Source organism: Anabrus simplex, chromosome 2 (assembly GCF_040414725.1).
Source record: "Anabrus simplex isolate iqAnaSimp1 chromosome 2, ASM4041472v1, whole genome shotgun sequence".
In the NCBI taxonomy this organism is placed as follows: domain Eukaryota; kingdom Metazoa; phylum Arthropoda; class Insecta; order Orthoptera; family Tettigoniidae; genus Anabrus; species Anabrus simplex.
In genome coordinates, this window is record NC_090266.1 from 694,811,380 (window position 1) to 694,828,908 (window position 17,529).

Consider the following 17,529-nt stretch of genomic DNA (forward strand, 5'->3'; position numbering starts at 1 on the left):
TACTTTGACTCCCGTAGGCGACCTGAGCGTCGTGATGAGGATGAAATGATGATGATGACAACACATACACCCAGCCCCCGTGTCAGAGAAATTAACCAATTAGGTTAAAATGTCCGAACCCGCCGGGAATCGAACCCGGGACTCCTGTTACCAAAGGCCAGCATGCTAACCATTTTACCACGGAGCCGGATATCTACAGTAATTTATCGCTGGCAACTCGTTCTGTTATTCTGTGCCTTCGAGGTTATGTGTCCATTGAATTAAGTTTTAAAAATTGACTACACAGTCCTTGTTTCTTTGAAGAGAGGAACTGGAAAGTAAAATGTTGACAAGAAAGAAAGGTAATCACTCCGCTGGATGAAAATGTTGGAAATTACAAAATTACGTCCAAATTTTAGGGCTGATGCATGACAGAATGAAGCTTGTTGATAGCCAACATTATGAGTGGACGGTAGAAATCGCTTCCACGAAAATGATCTTTTCTAATATGAATATTTTTCTCTCATTTCAGTATTCATGTCCAGTGTGCCAAATTGCATTATTTTATTGGCGTTAGTGTCCTCCCACTAATTCAACAGATTATACTGAATCCAAAGCCACTGATTTCTGGCACCGGTGAAAATGGATAAAATCCATTTCAACTCATGGGTTCCCTTTGCACAAGCAACACGCCAGATGTGTCCGAATCGAAGGTTTTTATGGCCGCTGATTGCTGATGCAAAAAATAAGTCATAATCTATAGAACTACCGAGAAAGTTGGTATCTCAAATAAAACAGTGTATATTTGAGGTGAAACAAGCAGTAACACTCTTTGAATACCAAGTCAAGACATGTGTTGTAATAATATGCAAAGGAGCTGAAGCTTTCTGTGACTACGTATTATAATATTACATAGATGAAAACAGTACGTTCCCTCCAGACACGTGAGATCGTTTCTCAGAAGCTCCATCCATACCACAAAGAACTGCAAAGCGTTTTATGCTAAGTTGGGTGGATTATTTTACAGTTCGCACCCACACACTTTTCAATCAATTACGTTTAAATATCATGTAAAGTAGCGCTTACATTCTAATCGGATTAAAAGCGAAAAACATTGTAATAAACTCACCAAAATGAGACGTTAGTTTTGCATAAAAGGATGGAATATAAAACACATTCATTTAAAAGATACGACTTTGTTAGAAGTGTAGTTTCTTAACTTTTACCATATCTGATTGTACCGTTTGACGGAGTGACTCTACACTCACACATAAAAACCACACCAGAAATGATTGTGCTGGTATTCTGTTATAACTTTCCAGATTTTGCCATTTGTCGAAATGACTGAAATGAGAACTCGTTGGTATTAAATATGCTGACAGTCCTAAGTCTGTTTAAAATGGGAAGGAAAATTTTTATAACTGGGGGAGGGAGAGTTGGTGTTATCATAGGTGACGAGCTCATGTATATAGGGAGAAATTAGCTCGGAATTCATGAAACCCCTTGAGGATATAGAATAAGTAGTACAGCAGAGAGAGGAGGAACAGGAGAGCAGGGATAAGATGGTAAATCTGAACCACATATTACTGGGGTAAAGTTAACTTCATGTGGTCTACTAGAGAGGCGAAAAAGAAGGGTAGGCCTTCTTCGCGTAATAGCACCCTTAATATTAAATTGCTTGTGAAAATGTCCAGAAAAAGCCTTAGAATATTCTTCCAGTGTCAAGTTAAGTGAAATATTATGTGAAACTGTATTTCGGTATAACATAGCGTAGATCACGAGAAATACCGAGATCCAACTAGGCCAGAAATAAAACAAACAGATGCCATAGAAATTAAAGCTGAACTTGTTATCTTGTATTCTTGTGAAGTAACGTATATAAAATTAATTAAGAAGATATGAAGAACATTTTTGCAACTGACTGAACAGACACATACTTTTTAAAATTTATTTTGTCATAAAAGAGATTCGAAATATTGCCCTATTCCTTATATTCCATGATTCTAAGACAATTGCTGATACGATATCGAGCGATCCCAGTGAAGCTGTCTCATCCTTGCTTGACTTAGTAGCAAGAAATTTTTAACTTAATATCTCTGTTGGTGATAATGGTTTCGTGGAAGAAATTTTTCTGCCATTCCAAGAATAGTGTCAAAATCCAGTATATATTCCAAGACAGCCTAAAAATGTAAATTCTTGGCCTTTTCTCCAATTTCTTGGGATCGACATTTAGCGTCGAATTGACCCTGATTTACGTCCGGATGTCCTTCCTGACTCCTACCTCACGTGGAGGAATGTATTTACTACTGTATACATTTGCAGTGGTTGGTACAGTGGTATGTTCTGTGTAGTTGATGATATCGTCGCTTCACCGGTAAAAAGTTGTAATCCACAAAGCTCTTCCTATCGATTATTCTCCTTAAGACTGGTCACGCCTCCCAACCACATATGGATATGCAGCCCATCAGAACAATGTTCGTTGTGTTCGCTTTCCTATGCCGACGAGTAACCGAAAATGAACCTAACATGCATTATACAATAGGAGTGCGTAAATACGTAATGCAAGTATACATTCGTATAGTACGGTACAGTTAAGGTTAATTTTCCTTTACACACGGGCATAGGAAAATGAACACAACAAAATTTGTTCTGATGGACTGCATAACCATATGTGGCTGGGAGGGGTGAGAAGTGTTAAGAAGAATAATCGATAGGAAGAGCTTTGTGGATTAAAACCTTTTACCGGTGAAGCGACAATATGAGCTTACTGTGAAATAATGATTCTTGCTTATTCTCGAAATGTCCACCGTTTCAGTGAATCAGTGTATAATTGGTGTACTTTTTGGTCGTTACAAGTCTGGACCCCACGTTCCACAACCCAATTAAGCAAATCCAATTGACACAACATTTACAGTATTTGGAGGTAATCATAATATTACTACAGTTAACTGATATCTGTCCGATGACCTGGCTGGTATGCCTTAACTTACACAGGCACAAATTAAAGAAACAAACACCACATTCCTTCATAATTTTAGGCAAACTGAATACACACGTTGATTCTATCTATTTACGGCTGTTATGGTTGTCTAACAGTGGTGTTCTCCGTCACAAAGCAAGGAATGTCAGCCATCACGTTTTCCTCCTTGAATTATAGTAAATGAAGTGATGGATTTAGACGACATGAAATATTATAGGTGATCATAATAGAACTAGGATTTGGCCGATACAAAATGTTCCGGATGCTCTATAACAAATCAAGTTTTAGTCTCGATACTTGATACTATCATACCTTTTATCAACTAAAGAACAAACTGTCATTTATTATTTGAACAGTAATAGTGTATACGTACTTATTTTCTTACTCGCCCAGTGTGTGTTTTATTGTGAAATATTACAGTTTTAATACAACCTTATTGAGACCGTACGTAAATTGAACATTAGTTCTAACCTGCTAAGTTATTGATATTAATAATTCAGTATCTGTGGAAGTGTAAATTAAATGAAAATATATTATTCTGTATAGTCGCCCATTCTTCCAGAAAGAATACAGGACATTATAATTATTTGAATAAGTCAGAAAAGTAAAAATTATTTTTGTACATAAATATTGTTCGAAACTACAAGCATTCTCATTCTTTCAAGTTCAAGTCTGCAGGTACTTATGTTACGTATGACTTCTGTTGTGCTAAACAGACACCCAGAAAAGACTATTGGTGGTGGTATACATAAATATTTCACGCCTAATTTTCTCAGATTTGGAAACTTTGTATTTGTTTCCCAGTAACGAGAAACACTGGAAATGGAGGATAACAGATCATCTTTAAGGTATGTAGTAATTTCTTCCCGCGACGTGTTAACAGATCTTAACAGTACCACGTACCAGACAATTTTTCTTGCTCCTAAGAATGGGTCATCTAATATAAAATTTTAGATAATTTTTATTAGCAAGTATTTAAGTGTAAACCAGATTTTCCGAAAGATTTTAAGTTCTGAATTCGTAACGTATTACAAATCGAATGAAAACCTTAACTGTTCATTTACAAATTAACGACCCATCCACTGAATAGCACGTTGCAATATTATGCCTGCTGCAGCACTTGAAGTAAGAAAAACACGTCCTCTTAAGTGGGGTCATATTTCGCTCTCTTCAGCGTCTTTGTTATGCGTATTACACGTAGCAATGCTTGTCTTGCCGTCGCATTGCCCACTTCCGACGACGAGGCACTATACCGTTCACTATAAGGATCGTTTCGAACACTGCCACTGTAGAAGAACTTATGGCGAGTGCAGCTTGATCAAAAATATATAATGTATAATTCACTAAGTGACTGTGCTCCCATTACAATACTGGAAGGGAGTGATCAGACCATGTCAATGCAATGGCTCTCTTTATCTCTCAAAGTCGTTGCAGCATATCGGCGGCTCAATTCTAAAACCTCCATTACTATCCTTAAGACTGGTCACGCCTTCCAGCCACGTATAGACATGCAGTCCATCAGAACAATGCTAGTTGTGTTCATTTTCCTATGCCATCGTGTAAAGGAAAATGAACCTCAAATACATTATGCCGTAAGAGTGCGTAAATTTGCCATGTAAACAACATTCCTACAATACGGTATGGTAAGATCAATTTTCCTTTATAGACTATCATAGGAAAATGAACACAACGAATATTGTAATGGACTGCATATAAATATGTGGTTGGGAGGCGTGACCAGTATTAAGGAATATAATGTGTACGAAGAGCATTGGGACATACGAGGTTTTAGAAGTAAGACGTCGATATGAAGAATTGAACTTCTTCTTTTAGGTTTACCTTGAATAGGCGCTCTTTACAAGTCAACCCTGAGTGCTGAGACTGCCCTGGTAGACAGAGAATGCTAAAGAAACGTTGACACATACAAATAAATTAATAAAACGTAAGTCCACATTGCGAAAGCAATTTTAATTAAAATGTGTAACAAAATTGTTAGATGAGTACTGAATTATTTATGAAACATCTGTCTTATACCGTACAAGTGGCTCCTGGTTATGGAACCTTTCAGGGTGCAGATTGCAACGTCTTTTATTAGGATATTATCTAGTCAAACTGTCGACGGAACTGAATAAAATTATTGGTGATTGTTCCTCTATATCCTACCACGAAACTAGTCGCCAGGATGTTTGACAGCTTGTTCTTCTCTTTGTGGTAAAGAATTTTAGCGTCGTAGATACTTCAGTTATTGTTAAGGACATCGGCTGTTCGTTCTACGTGGGTCTTGATACTTAACTGTAGGATCCCATGCTGTTTTCTCGGAAGGCTACCAGCTATTCTCCTAGTGCTGTGCTTTGCGGCGATGTTGTGGACCACTTCATACATGAAATAGTCCTTTCTCTGCAAGTCGCCGGCAAATAGCAATCTCAGAAGCCCTCAAGTCATGACCAAGTGTTTCTTTCTTACTGATATAGTGCCTGCAGTGGATACTATCTTGAGATATGCCCTGGATGGCTGTTAAAGCGCTCAGATTCCCTGACATCTAGATGATCTCTTCCCACTCACCTCGTGTAAGGTCTCAGGTTAAATTACGCACTGGTTGGCTGCGGGAAAATCTATGTATGGCATAGCTCCTTCGCATTTTTAAGGTAATTCTCAAACTCACGTTCACAAGTAGTTTTGTAATTTTAAGAACATTGATTTAACCATTTTCTGTGGGTATGTCTCTGTTCCTATGCGTGTTGATCTACTGCAGTTACTCTTGGATGTCGTGGTCATAATTTCTTAATTAACATTGCTAATATTCTTCAGCTCTGATAGTTAAGTTTTTGAAAGAAGGCTTCCCATTTTTTTAAACAGACCATGAACTCTGTACATTCTTCCTGAATATATCCTACTGTCTGGTAAATCTATTGGCAATTGTAAAACCTCCTGAAGAGCACTTCTTATCGGCATCGTTTAGAAAATAATTATGGGAGTGTTCTGGGAATGTTACGTAATAAAGTTGCACAAACGAAGGAAGATATTACATTAGCCTATGTTTTTGGTAAGGCTGCAGAAGAAATAAGATTCCGTCCTTTCTTTACAATTTGTTTTACGTCCCACCGACACAGATAGGTCTCATGGCGACAATAGGAGAGGAAAGAGCTAGGACTGGAAAGGAAGTAGCCGTGGCCTTAATTAATGTACAGCCCCAGCATTTGTCTGGTGTGAAAATGGGAAACCACGGAAAACTATCTTGAGGTATGCCGACAGTTTGGTTAGAACCCACTATCTCCCGAATACTGAAGATTCCGTCTTTGTAGAGATGTTTCTCTACTGATTTGATAATCCCGGTGGATTTTGAGAAATGCTTGAAAATTCATGAGAATTTTACGCCTACGGCAATGACCTCTAAATATTTTCTGTACTGAAATGTCATTGTTTCAGAAAGAGTTGTAGTGTGTGAACTACACACAGCAAATGGAAACATTATCTCCTAACCATAGCAGGAAAAACATTACGATCGTCGTCATGAATTACAGGTAATATTTTATCAGTTAACCACCAAGTTTACAATGTCTTCTTCAGAAATATGTAATGTTTTCACCTGAGTGAAATGGTAGTATTTCAATGCTTGTGTACTGAAGTTTATAAATTTGATCTAAAAATTGAACGGTGCGGCTTATGTAATCATCAGCTGCTGTTGATGTCAACATATCCCTCGTATCTTCATTATGGAGGTCTTAGTTTACTCTTCTTTCTACTTCATCGTACAGATGTAATTTTGTGGGTGCTTGCGAGTTGGCATAGTATATCTAGATTTTAAGATGCTGAATCAGCTACTTAAATCTGTCATGTTTGAAAATGCTAACTGACTGGTAGTCCTTGAATACCATGTATGCGCTTTTCCTGGTAATAAGTCTAGATTTACGGCCTAGAAATGATTTAAGTGGAAGTGCACTCATATTCGAGTAGTATAATGATGTTAATAACGACGATAACGGGGACTATTGGTTTCGGAAACGAATCATCAAACACAGGCTCTTTCACTGCTATGTTTTTACTTGATACACTTTCACGGTTGCGAATATTTTGGTTGGGATGTTTAGTAAAGACATTTTATGCACTGAATAGAGATGCTTCTTCAGACTTTATTATTGTGACAGTTTCTACCTAAAAAGGAATTCTCTTAATAAATGCGTCAATTGGTATGGTTACCACTTAAAGGGTCCAATTGAAAATAGTTCCTAAATTCACCCACATTGTGTGAATGAAATAGACGATAAAACGCACTGTATTGTCACTTCAAAACAACTACTGGCTTGGAAAATGCAATCTCAAATCAAAATCGGGTCTCATGCTGAGGATACTGACTTGCGATGTATTTACATTAAGTTGCTAGTTTATTTGACATTTTAACAGATCATATAACACGTATACTGGAAGTCTATTTTTGTTAGTGGGTACACTCATAACTGAGGTTACTGTGGAGGTGGAGTGTGGTTTCTCCACATCCTTGAAAGAGGAAACAAAACCATGCTATAAATTAGTGCAATAACACTTCTTCAAGCTGCAATTCAGCACGCTTTATTGCCCTGGTGCTGGATTTATTTTTAAAGCCAATTTTAATTGAATCATACTGGCACCAGCCATCTGAATAATTGAAGGAAAGTGACGTTTACATCACGCGATCATGGAAACGCACTCAGTATCAATTTTAAATCTCTTTTAAAATTAAAATAAGACGCATATATTTGTTTTCGGAGAAAACACTTAAGGGGATGTAAAAATTACTGAAAAATGAGGTTGAATTACTTTTTATTTGTATACTGGTATCTTTGGATATTCCGTTGCTAAGGGAGTGAATAGGCTGGTGAATTTATAAAATGAGTGTTTCTGTATCTCCCAAACTTAACAATTTAAATCGTGAAAATTGCTTTCACATTGAAATCACTACGATTAAATTGTCAAAAACATGTCTAACATGTTCTAATCGATGGAGCGTGTTCACGATGTTTCTACCAGCAAACGATGTATTTCCAGTAGCCCGTTCCTTTTGATTAAATAAGAAAAGGGATGCGTGCCGAAACTGTTCTCTTTTAGCGAACAAACGTCGACATGATCACTGAACGATGCAACACACACGGTAGCGTTTGGAGGACTCAACTTGTGTGTGTTGGTAGGTTAATGTCCGACGAACAAACTGAAGTATGTGCGAAATTCATCCGCTGCGAACTGTTCGCAGGCACCATGTCTTAGTGAAACCGGAAAAGATTTACGAATACACTTGGTACAATTCCTAAATACATCAAAACCATGTGAAGAGATTTGTAACCTTAATTTACAACCCCGTTTATGTCATTACCGCAATATCTTACCTCATATTAACATCTAGTTACTTACAGTGATCCCCGGGATGTACGTTCACCCCCATCAAAACGGTAACTAAAGCTGAGAAGACGTGTCCACTCGATGAGACTTATAACCAAACTATCCTTCTCTGCTCTCAATCTCACAACTTTGTCGGGGCCTTTCTGCAGTTGCTGACAATTCCGTAACTTGTGCATTGCTCTATACAGTATAACACCATCCGCAAAAATCTGAAATGCCATTTCTGTACTCATTTCAGCCATATATATAAAATAACATGAACTTACTGACTGACTGACTGACTGACTCCTCATCGCCGAGCCAAAACTACTGAACATAAAGAAATGACATTTTGAGATTACATTTATATAACAATGTAGGTGCACACTAAGGGAGGATCTTCAGATATTCCGTCCCTAAGGGGGTGAAAAGGCGGGTAAGTTTATAAAATGAATGTATCTATTCCTCAAAAACTTTGAAAATTGGTATTTGGAACCATTTTTAAAATAAGAAGGCACGTATTTCCTTAAGTCCCGTTGAGAGGGTGGAAAAAAAGGTGAAAAATGTATTGAATACCTTCTATGAGGATACTTATATCAAAAGAACTAAAGCTGTTACAGTCACGAAAATTGGTATTTGGAATCTCTTTAAAAATAAAGAAACAAGGATTTGTTTTTCCAAAATCTACATAAGGGGTGGTGAACAGGAGTGACAATTGGGGTGAATTTTTAAAATGAGTACATCTACACTATATCTCAAAAACGTAACATGTTACAGATGTCAAAACTGATATTTGGAATCTCCTGTAAAAGTAAAGGAAAACGCATAATTTTTTTCTGAAAATCCACTTAAGGGGAGGTGTTAAAGGGGGTGAATTTTTAAAATGTGCATAACTACAGTATATTTCGAAAACTTAACATATTGCAGACGTCAAAATTGGTATTATTAATCACTTCTGAAAATGAAGTAAGTCGAATTTTTTGTTTTCGAGGAAAATGTTTAAGGAGGTGTAAAAATACTGCAAAAGGGATCGAATTATTTACATTTGGATAATGCTGTCTCCAAAACTGAAGATATTACAGACGTGAAAATTGGTATTTAAAAATAAAGTATATTTTGTTTTCGGATGTATTGACTTAAGGGGGTTGTAAAAAGGCCTGGAAATGGGGTAGAATTCTTTTCATGATGACACTTATATCTCAAAAACTGAAGATGTTACAGACATGAAAATGTTTATATGGAATATTCTTTAAGAATAAAGAAAAACGTATTTGTTTGAATTCGGAAAAACCACTTAAGTGGGACGGGTGGGTGCAGAAAGTGATGAATTATTTTCATGAGGATACTTATATATCAAATACTGAAGATGTTACACAGGAGAAAATTGGTAATTGGCATCTCCTGTAGAAGCAGACGAACACGTATAATTTGTTTTCTGAGAATCCTCTTAAGGGGAAGTGTTTAAGTGGGGTGAATTTTAAAAATGACTGTATCTACATTATATCCCAAAAATGTAACATATTACAGACGTGAAAATAGGTAATTATAATCACTTTTAAAAATAGCGTAACACGTATTTTTCTCCGGAAAAACACTTAACTGTTTGACGTACCACGTTGTAATTTTAGGAAGTCTTCTTTTATATCCTAAGTGCAAAATATCGTATACTTCAAAATATTTCTCCCCTATGGTGTTTAGACGGTGGTGGACTCTCATAAACACAATACCCATTCTTTCGAAACCGTTTCGGGCAAAATTAATTTTGTTATGAAGGGTGGTCTTCTATATCCGAGATGTAATTTAATATTTTAAAGTATTCATCACTTAAAAATTTATTCGTTCTGCCATTACTGCTCGACGTACAAAATCAAAATTTCACAGGTTGGTCACTTTTACATCCTGGATGTTAAATAAGATTGGGTTTACAAGTGTTAAACTATTCCGTATTGGTTTCAAATAAGTGTTAGGCTAGAAAATAAATATTCATTCCCACAAAACTCTGTCAATTACGAACTTAGGGCATATTTTACAGCCTTGGCTGACAGCGGACTCTCCGAAATGTAAAACTTTGAATAATAGCTTTCATTTTAAAACCGTAGCGAAGCACGGGTACCTTGCTATTCTATATATATATATATATATATATATATATATATATATAGAATTACTTTTCCTGACTGACTGACTGACTCATCATTGCGGAGCCAAATCTGCTGGACATAAGGAAATGAAATTTTGGGGATACATACGCATTACAATGTAGGTACTCACTAAGGGAGGAATTTTGGATTCCGTCGCTAAGGGGGTAAATGGGGGAGTGGATTCTTAAAACGAGTGTATCTATATCTCCTAAACTGGAAAGTTTATGATGTGAAAACCGGTATTTCGTGTCTGTTTTAAAAATAATGAAACACGCATTTTTTCCAGAAAATTCTGTTAAGAGGGTTAAAAAATGTGAAAAATGGGTTGAACACCTTTTATGTGGATACTGGTATCTCATTAACTGGAGATGTTACAGAAATGAAACTTGGTATTTGGAATCTCCTTTAAATATAAAGAATCACGCTTTTTTCCTTTGAAAATCTACTTAGAGGGTGGTGAACAGGAGTGACAAAGGGAGTGAATTATTAAAATGAGTATATCTTAAAAAGCAACTTGTTACAGACGTAAAAACTGGCATTAGAAAACTCCTTTAAAAGTAAAGGAACACGCATAAGTTGTTTTCTGAAAATCCACTCCAGGGAAAGTGTTAAATGTTTCGAATTTTATATATACATACTTACTACTCTTTTTTATATACGGTATATATAGAAAACGTAACACATTACAGACGTGAACAATTGCATTTTTAATCGCTTTTAAAAATAAAAGTGAAACGTATATTTTTTTTTCGGAATAAACCATTTCATTGGTTTGGAATCTCCTTTAAATATATAGGAACACGTATTTTTTGTTCTTAGAAAATCTACTTAGAGGGTGGTGAACAGGATTGACAAATGGGCGGAATTTTTAAATAAGTATATCTCATAAACGTAACATCTAACAGACTTGAAAATTGGTATTTGAATTCTTCTCTAAACTTGAAGAAACACACATAAATTGTTTTCTGAAAATCCACTGAAGGTGAAGTGTTAAGGGGGTTAATTTTAAGTGAGAATATGCGAGTGTATGCAGTATATATTAAATCTTAACACGTTACAGAAGTGGAAACCCATATTCTTAATCTCTTTTAAAATTAAAAGTAACAGGTATTTGTTTGTTTTCAGAAAAAAGCACTTAAGGGGGGGGGGGGAGTGAACAGAAGTGAACCTAGGTTGAATTATTTCTATTGGGATACTTATACATCAAAACTGAAGATGTTACAGAGGTGAAAACTGGTATTTGGAATCTCCTTTAAAAGTATGGTAACATGATTTTTCTTTTTTCGGAAAAATCCTCCTAATGGGGTGAAGAAGGTTGAGAAAGTAGTTTAATACCATTTTGAAGATACTTATATCTCAAAGACGGAAGATTTTACAGTTATGAAAAGTTTTACATGGAATCTAAAAATAAAGAAGCACATATTTTGTTTTCTTTTTGGAAAACCTACTTGAGTGGGGGGGGGGGGTGAACAGGACGGACAAAGTGGGTCAATTTTTATAATCAGTATATCTCAAAAGCATAATATATTACGTGAAAAGTGGAATTTTTAATCTCCTTCAATATACCTGAACACATACTTTTTGTTTTCGGAAAAGTTACTTTGAGGAGGGGGGGGGGAGGCGACTGAAAGACGGGTTGAATTATTTTTATTAGGATACTGGTATCTCAAACTCTGAAGATATTAATACTGGAATCTTCTTTAGAAATAAAAAAGCACGAATTCTTTGATTTCGGAAAATCGAATTAACGGTGGTTAAATGAATTGAAAAATTTAGTTTAACACTTTGTATGAGGATACTTATATCACAAAAACGAAGGATGTCACGGACATGAATGTTGGTATTTGGAATCTCCTTTTAGAAATAAAGAAACACGCATTTTTGTTACAGGGGGAGAGAATCGACTTAAGAGGGTGTAAAAGTATTTGCATTATTTTTATGAGGATACAAATGAGAAGTGGACTTACAACAATACACCGCTAATGAGTTTTGACTGGAGCATGAGGAATGATGACAAAATTATACGTTTATATGAAACTGTGTGAATTACGAAGTTAAAATATCAAATGATAACGAGGTGTTAAATAACATAAGGTTTCAAACAAATTTAATCCCTCAGAGTGTTAAATGGGGTTAAGATCCGACAAAGAATATATTCATTCCTTCCTCCGAAACGGATTAACGTACGATGACAAAATTCCAAATAGCTGTATATATTTGAAATCCTAGGTGTGAAGTAGGAAATATTTTTAAGGTTGCACCGTTAAAGTGTCAAATGAGGTTAGCTCCGCAAACTAAATTATTCATCCCTCCAAAACAGTCTGGTGTACAAAGCTGTAAAAATACGAGAAGGGTCTTCTTTTGGGTCCTAAGTGTAAAATGCCATATACTTCAATACATTTCTCCTATAAGAGGTTTAGATGGTAGTTAACTTTCAAATACACAATACCGTTTCTTCCGAAACCGTTTCAGGCACGAATATAACATTGTTTATGAAGGGTGGTCTCCTAAATCCCGCAAGTTCATAAATATTTCAATTCATTCACCTCTTAAAAAAGTATCCATTCCTCCATAAGATACACCGGATTTATTATGTACCTTGTTTAGCGGTGAAGTAGCATTCACAGATCATGGCCAAGTAAACTTTCGAAACATGCAATACTATTCCGGTAAAAATCCCCATTGGCTTCGTCAGGTGGAGTTTAAGTGTGTGGTGTGAAATAGTGAACCATCAGCTCATAGGCCCTGTTTTTTCTTTAAGGAAAACTAGATTCTCAAAAGTATCCCGACCTCCTAACAGAACAAGTTCCATAGATTTTAGAAGACCTTTCATTGCAGACTAGGACGTATGAGAGATTGTCTTCACGTATTGTTTCCAAGACGTTGGATTGGATGAATTGGACGTGTACCTTTGCCGGACCGTTCACCAGATTTTACCTTTCAGATATTTTCCCCGGGGAAAGCTAAGACACGCCGGTTAGTAAGGCATAATTACTACACCAAATGATATGAAACGACGTATTACTGCTGTCTGGGCTGAAATTTCTTATGAAATGCTGGAACGTGTTCTTCAGCCTTTACATGGAAGACTGGTAGATTGTATTGAAGCTGGTGGTCGACATTTTCAACACATTTTCTGAAGGCCAATTCTCTCTCTTCTTCAGAATCCATACACTTTTTTTATCTGCATATTTCTTAACTTAACAATTTTCTATGTTTGAACTACGAAAACTCGTAAAATATTTGAACTAGAATACTCCCACTAGATATCTTCCTCGTGGTCTCTACAATCTTCAAACTTTAAACGTGTACTATGTTTGGTAAACTGATTACATACACTGATCCATTCGCTCTATATCGTCGGCTTACTTCTAAAACCTCGTATGTCCCAATGCTCTTCCTACCCATTATATTCCTTAACACTGGTCACGCCTCCTAGCCACATATGTATGTTTAGCCCATCAGAGCAATTGTCGTAGTGTTCATTTTCCTACGATAGCGTGTACGGGACCTTACCACACCTTACCACATTTTCCTTTGCACACTAGCATAGGAAAATGAACACTACGAAAATTGTTCTGGTGAACTGTACATCCTTTATGTGGCTGGAGGCGTGACCGTCTTAAGGAAGGAAATGGAGAGGAAGTGCATTGGGAGATACGAGGTTTTAGAAATAAGCCATCGATATCTTCTTAGCACCTAGTTACCATAATTTGATTAAGAACAGAAAGTATGTCCACCGTATTTATATTCAAAGCGTGTTCATCCTCTTGTAACTTCTGGTGTGGTGTAGTGATACATTCTAAACATGAATACGTTATTGATTCTTCATGTCCATTGGTTAATATCTATTTTAGTTGCCCATTGTTTTTTAAGGAGCCTCAAACTCAGTTAAACATGCATTTTTTTAAAAAAATGTGCGACATTGCTGAACTATCTAAGGAAATTCTGGATAACTAAGAAGAATTTCACAACCTAGAGGGGAAACTTCCAGGATATGTTTGATATAGAAGATGTATTCCCCAGACTTAAGAATTTCATTTTCACTTTTAAAGGCCATAACAGTCTCCGGTATCGTAAATATTGCCCTTATAAGCGTGAAAGACAGGAACCTTGGAGCTTAAGGATCACATTAAACGATGACGTAAATGTGACAGAGGAGAAAAATAAATTATATATCACGACGTGTCCGTCTCCGCAGCGTAACGATTAGTGTTATTAGCTTTGGCTTCAGAAGAAATGTAGGAACACATGAAGCAATCCAGACTTTACGTCTGATCTTAGAGGATCGAATCAAGAAGGACAAGCACACGTACATGGCATTCGTAGATATAGAAGAGGCATTCGATGAAACGAAATGTCGTATGGTAGTGCCGGGATATCCCAGGACGGGTTCGGCACGCCAGGTGCAGGTCTTTCTATTTGACTCCCGTAGGCGACCTGTGCGTCGTGATGATGATGATTATGATGATGATGATGATGATGATGAAGACAACACATACACCCAGCCCCCGTGCCATTGGAGTTAACCAATTAAGGTTAAAATCCCCGACTCGGTCTGGAATGGAACCCGGGACCCTCGGAACCGAAGGCCAGTACGCTGACCGTTCAGCCAACGAGTCGGACAAGGCTTTCGGTAATGTTGACTGAACCAAGCTATTTGAGATTATGAAGGTGATTGGGATCAGACACCGAGAACGAAGAATAATCTACAATCTGAATAAAAATCTGTCTGCAGTGATAAGAATCGAGGGCTTTGAAAAAGAAGCATCAGACCAGAAAGGAGTGAAGCAAGGCCGCAGTTTGACCCCTCTCCTATTCAATCTTTACATAGAACAGGCAGTAAAGTAAATCAAAGAGGAATTTGGAAAGGCAATCACAATCCAAGGAGAGGAGGTAAAAACCTCGAGAGTTGCCGATGATATTGTAATTTTATCTGAGACTGCAGGATATCTCGAGAAGCTGCTGAATGGTAAGGACGAAGTCTTGGGTAAGGAGTACAAGATGAAAATAAGTAAGTCCAAAACGAAAGTAATGGAGTGCAGTCGAACGAAGGCAGGCGATGCAGGAAATATTAGATTAGGAAATTAAGTCTTAAATAAAGTAGATGAATATTGTTACTTGGGTAGTAAAATAACTAACGATGGCAGAATTAAGGAGGACATAATTTTCATACTAGCACAAGCAAGGAAGACTTTTCTTTAGAAATGAAATTTACTCACTTCAAACATTGATATAGGAATTAGAAAGATGTTTTTGAAGACCTTCGTGTGGAGCGTGGCATTGTATGCAGGTGAAATATGGACGATAACTAGCTCAAAAAGAAAGAGAATAGAAGCTTTTCAAATGTGGTGTTACAGAAGAATGCTGAAGGTGAGATGCATAGATCGAATCACGAATGAAGAGATACTGAATCGAATTGGTGAGAGGATATTGATTTGGCTAAATTTGACAAGAAGAAGCGATAGAATGATAGAACACATCTTAGGATACCCAGGACTTATGCAGTTGGTTTTTGAAGGAAGTGTAGGTGGTATGAACAGAAGGGGTAGACCAAGGTTTGAATACGACAAGCGGATTAGAGCAGATGTAGGATGCAGTTGTTACGTAGATATGAAAAGGTTAGCACAGGATAGGGTGGCATGGAGGGCTGCATCAAAGCACTCTATGGACTGACGACTCAAACACACAACACATTCACAAAGTTGTTTTCAAGAAATTCATAATTTTATCCCTTCGCCACGTTTTCCATCATCTTGTACAGTTTATTCACCTTTATAAAAAAATCGTGAGATTTACTTGTTATTTCTCCTAGTGCATCTCTGTACCCCCACAACTGGATTTTGAAGTCCATGACATGATTACTATGATGTCTTCTGAACATTACACTGATCATGTAGTTGTACCTCATTCTCATACCTTGAAGTCTTAACCCACTGATATGCCTGCAGACGATTTTCATATTTTGCATCTTATATTTAGCAACAAGCACCGCAAAACAGATGTTGGTTGTTACCTCCGAGAACATTTCTATTTACCTTCAAACTGCTTGCTGAATTCCAGAATTTAAAATAATTTCTAAATACAATGTATCACAGGCTAGTATCACGAACTCTCAGGCGTTGCGGTAAACAACCTTACGTTCGAAAATTGAATTTGCAACGGATTCTCTCATAGCAGAGCATATGCTTTTCCCTTCATTCCACATGATCCTATGCAAACCCATTACCTCGGATTAATTCCTCTTTAAGTTTAATTTCTTGCATTGAAATCACTCTTTACCGCTCTATTTGTAAATAACTCCTAAAACGTGTCAACTTCGTTCTTATTCGTTCCTCCTCTAATTCTGTTGTAACTCCATTTCTGACAAACACAAAACCTATATATCGACGGCTACCTTTTAAAGCCTCATATGTCCCAATACACTTCCTACCCATTATATTCCTTAAGACTGGTCACGTCTCCCTGCCACGTATTTATGTGCGATCCATCAGAATAATTTCCGTTGTGTCCATTTTCCTACGATAATGTGTAAAGGAAAATGAACCTTAAGTACATTATACTGTAAGAGTGGGTAAATTCGCCATGCAAACAACATCTCTACAATACGGTATGGTAAGGTCGGTTTTCCTCTAAATCATCGCATAGTAAAATGAACACAATGAATATTATTATGTTGGACTACATATAAATATGTGGCTGGGAGGCGTGACCAGTCTTAAGGAATGTAATGGGTAGGAGGAGCATTAGAAAGTACGAGGTTTTACGAGGAAACTATCTAGATAGCCTATGTATTACTCGTTCACTTAGCAAAAACTGTGGAGTTTGTTTTAAATAATTTGACGAACATTCCTACTCCGTACTCTGCTCTACCTTCTTTGACAAATGATAATAACGCATTACAGTCGCCTGTGCTACTGTCTGAGCAACTCAGTCCAGAAGTAGTAAATAGCTTGTCCAGTTTCTTTAGGAAATACATTTCTGGAATTCTTTTCCACTTGCGTTATTGACTATTCTACAGGAACTGTCGCTATTGTATGGTCTTAGAATATTATTACAGGTCAATAGAACCGTTTTGGT